Consider the following 4555-nt stretch of genomic DNA (forward strand, 5'->3'; position numbering starts at 1 on the left):
GTGGTGTCGTGGTGTTGGTGTGTTGTGTGTGTCTGTGTGTGTGTGACTGTGTGTGCATGCGTATGTTTGTGTGCATGCGTATGTTTGTGTGCATGCGTATGTTTGTGTGCATGCGTATGTTTGTGTGCATGCGTATGTTTGTGTGCATGCGTATGTGTGTGCATCCGAATGTGTGTAAGCGTATACGAGTGTGTAAAGCGTATATGAGTGTGCATGCGTATATGAGTGTGTGTGTGTGCGTATGTGTGCGTATATGAGTGTGTGCGCGCGCGTGCGTATATGAGTGTGTGCGCGTGCGTATATGAGTGTGTGCGCGTGCGTATATGAGTGAGTGAGTGAGTGAGTGAGTGAGTGAGTGAGTATGTGTGTGTGTGTGTGTGTGTGTGTGTGTGTGTGTGTGTGTGTGTGTGTGTGTGTGTGTGTGTGTGTGTGTGTATAGGTAGGTGGGTTTTGGGTGGGTGTATGGGTAAGTGCGTGCATGCACGCACGAGTTGGTGTGTGTGTACGTATGTACGTACGTGTGCAAGTGCGTGCCTCACATCACAAAGCCTCTCTTACTCCCAGAGCGACGGGTGACTGATCTCCGCCCCGCATTCTTTCTCACATTCACTTCGACCACCAGCTGCCCCAACCACACAGCTTCCATCTGGCTGCAACACTTTGCACATTCGGTTATCTATACATCACCACAATGCTTGTGTCGTCAATATGCTGTGTCATTACTTACAAAACGAACACGAACGTATAACATAAATCAACATAAAAGAATTGCTAGAGTGCCACATGCAAGTGTTACAAAGAGAAGAATGAATATAATAACGGTAAGACGTACCATTCGTTGACTAAACGATCGACGAAAGAGGGAATAATGAAAGCAACCTGACCCCCTCCCCCCCTCCCCTTACAACCAGCCCCTCCTCCGCTCCGGATCACAACTTCGCACCCCCGAGATGGCTTAGCGCCCCCCCCCCCCCCGCTCGACCTAGCCCACACCGCACTCTTGCCACAGCTGTCTCCTACTAGACCCCTGTTACTCAGGCATTCGAAGAGGCAATAGGCGCTCTCTGAAGGCAGGAACGGAGGTAAACGAGACGAGCAGACAAGGGCCAGAAAAGATGACCGAGAGGTTTAGGAGATGCATTAACAAAGAAAACGGAAAGCTCTGTACTCGAACCGATAGATCTATGCATAGGATTAATACCCTCAACACCACTAAGTACCTTTTGATATCAAGCCAGGACAGGCCCTGTTCGACCGCGACGGAAGAGGGCAAGGTGGCAAGAAACGAAGAAATGAGAGGAGAGATAAGTAGCGGAGCCTGCGAGAAAATCGATAGCAGGCGGCTTGGCAGAGCAAGCGTGAGGAGGTCAAAAGGCTGGCGGCGACCTCACTCAGGTACGCTTGGAGGCGCAGATAGTGGGGGGAGGGGAGAGTAGTAAACATGGGTGAAGAGGAGGAACTGTGGTTAAGGGAAGAAAAGAGGGGGATAGGGAAGTTTGAAAGGCAAAGGCAAGGAAGTAGAGTGGTAGAAAATCAAGACGCCATGCCGCTCACACAAGCCAACGTCGATACTTTTCCTATTTGCACATTTACTTTACAGATGTTACATACACTGAAACCACACCTGCGCAAACAGCGCCACAACGAACAAAACACTTAGCGCCCCACCGCCGCCCTCCTCTCCCACGACGCTGGATCTCCAAGTGGATAAACAATAAACATACAAATCGCTCAATATCCGACCGCCAGAGCCGACCACACCTCTTCTCCAGCAAGAACCCGCGTCTCCCACATAACGGACAAACGTACTCACAACTCCCACCCCCCCCTCCCCCCTACGCCCTTCGCTCTCCCTCTTCTCGCGCCTCGGCCGCTCTCTCTCTCTCCTGCTGCGGCTCTACCACGCCCTCGCCATGTTCGGCAGACCAGGGGGGACGCGGAGAGCTGTGCCGCCGTGATTTAACCTGTGCGTTTCTGATTACCCAATATAATTATTTACCGACATTTGTAAGAGTACGATGAAGAAATACAGGACGGACAAAGAGCGAAAAACGGGATGAGGGTGGGAGGGTGTCAGGGTGAGTACAGAAGAGGGAGGGATAGGGGATGGGAAGAGGGGGAGGGGGCAGGGGGAGTAAGGAAGTGGAAGGGAGGGGCAGGTCACGAAGGGGAAGCCTGATTGAGAGGGAGAGAGTGAAGGAGAGGGGATGTAGGAGGAGAGAGGAGGGAATGAAGGAGAGAGAGGGGGGAAGGGAATGAAGGAGAGAGAGGGGGGAAGTGAAAGAAACAGAGATGGGGGGAGTGAAGGAAAAGAGAGAGAGAGAGAGAGAGAGAGAGAGAGAGAGAGAGAGAGAGAGAGGAGAGAGAGGAGAGGAGAGAGAGAGAGAGGGGGAGTGAAGGAGAAAGGGGGGAGGGGGAGTGAAGGAGAAAGGGGGGAGGGGGAGTGAAGGAGAAAGGGGGGGGAGTGAGGGGGGAGGGAGACAGACAGATAGATAGAGATAGAGATTGAGAGAGAGAGAGAGAGAGAGGAGAGAGAGAGAGAGAGAGAGAGAGAGATGAGAGAGAGAGAGAGAGAGAGAGAGAGAGAGAGAGAGAGAAATGTGAGGCGAGGAGACGAGGGGGGAGAGAGATGGCAGCGGGGAGGGTACAAGATAAAAATAAACTCGAGTAAGATGGCGAATGACTGACGCGCGAACAGAGGCAGATGAAAGAACAGAGACAACCGGAATGAGTTGGTGTCGGAAAGCGACGGCGCCGAAGCTCCCTACCGCGATGTCCGAAACGTAGTAAATGTGGAGATAAAACCGATAATCAATATTTTCCCAAGAACCTGCTTACTCATCCGTTTCTTCAACTTTCGACTTTAAAGGCTACGGCGAGGCCAGTTCAAACCGCTCCCACAGGCGTGGGATGACGCAACAAGCCATATTTCTTGCATTACGACATGAATCTGAACATCTCGAAGGTCCTCGTGCCAGGTTTCAACACCCTACTCAACCAGGGTTATTTACGGGCCGCTTCGGAGTGAACAACGCATGCTTTAAACCGAATTGTTCAAAGTTCAGCCCCTTGCATCGGCGAAATATACAAGATAAGAGGAGGAGGAGGGCCAGCTGCTCCCAAAAAGGAACCTTCACGGAGGCGAAATCGAGAAATCACGTGGTCAGTGGCCTCGGGGCCGCTCACGACACGCCCCGAGACGTCTTCGCCTCGGCGGCCGACTTTCTACGGAGAATTTGATTTGAAAAAAAAAAATGCGTTTCCACAAGTGTACCGTAAGCCTTTCTGAAAAAATCTACTCATACGCTCTTTCGATATAATAAAGACATAGAGAGAACATTCACATCATAGTTGCACTTCACATCAACTGCATGTTTCCCCCCTTCACTTCACCCTGTCTACGTAGTCATCTTCGAAGACATCTTGGAGCGAAGAGGAAGCAGCCGCCGTGCCGAGCAGCTGCCAACCTTAAACAGCTTAAAACAGTAAAATTCGACAGATAAAAATAGATATTATCAACAATAGACCTACGGCTAATCAGACTTTGATTTTCCAAGTTCATGGTGAAGATGGTATTATTATTAATGAAATCATATGATGCCTTAAACTCGAGCGTGAGATTCTCAAGACTGAACCAATTTTTTTTTTTAAGAGCACAATCTCTCAAATATTATTCATATAAAAATACAGTGCTTTGAGAAACACGAGAGGAACTGAGAACTGACTACAATCGGCTAAAAAGGCCAAACCTGGCTGGCGCAACACATACACAGAGGGAGAGAGGAAGCCATTAGCGACGTTTTGCCTTGTCTTCTCCACGACGAATACTTTACCTTAAAATTCAAATGCTGTTATCAAATCTGGGGGTGTAATAATTAAAAAGAGTGGTGAGTTGACTAAATCCTATTGCCAAAAAAATAGGTACGATCAACTCTTTAAAACGAGTCAGCAAGCGGGGAAACAAAAATTCTTGGAGCTGCCTCCCCCTGCGTCCTAATCCCGCGCTGTCTGGCGAGCGAATGACGCCGCCGGGGCGACGGGGCTCACACCGATGACGTCATGCACGGCTTCCCGACGCTTCGCCGACCCACCTCTCTTCGCTCATTTTCTTTCTCCTTCGTTCAAGTCTACCGCTTCTACATCCTGCTCTCAAAGTGCTATATCAATAAAAAAGAAAACGTTATAATATGAAAGATTTGTCCTGGTGACGTCACGTTAAGGTTCCCGACCGCTGGGAAAACCGATTTCTTTCGCTCAAATCTCCAAATATTCGTTCAAGCCTATCCACCACATTTCCACCCACTCGAGATGTTAATCAATATGAATTAAGACTCACTTATATGCTACGTTGACCCCGCGACTTGAGGCTAGCCCGTTCTCTTTTCTGTCGAGTTGCCATTTGCGGAGAAACTAACACTATTCCTTTGTCTAACAAAGAAAATATATTGCCTAACGAATATGAACTTTGTAAAATGTACTGTAATTCGCAATGTCCTGTGAGGAGCCAAGAATGCATTGTTTTTTTCTGTCGTATTCCATGCTATAACACGCCAAA

At 49.2% G+C, this 4555-nt stretch overlaps 1 protein-coding gene across 1 annotated transcript in view; it reads right to left on the reverse strand.

Moving 5' to 3' along the window:
• The window catches only part of LOC119597626 (serine/arginine repetitive matrix protein 1-like), a 19345-nt gene extending 15310 nt beyond the window's left edge, over positions 1 to 4035 (reverse strand). Inside the window, 1 exon segment of the mRNA XM_037947221.1 lies at positions 3834 to 4035. The gene's annotated coding sequence lies outside the window, so the exon portion shown is untranslated.
• Positions 4036 to 4555: the final 520 nt, after the last annotated feature.

This window comes from Penaeus monodon, chromosome 39 (genome assembly GCF_015228065.2).
Source record: "Penaeus monodon isolate SGIC_2016 chromosome 39, NSTDA_Pmon_1, whole genome shotgun sequence".
NCBI lineage: Eukaryota > Metazoa > Arthropoda > Malacostraca > Decapoda > Penaeidae > Penaeus > Penaeus monodon.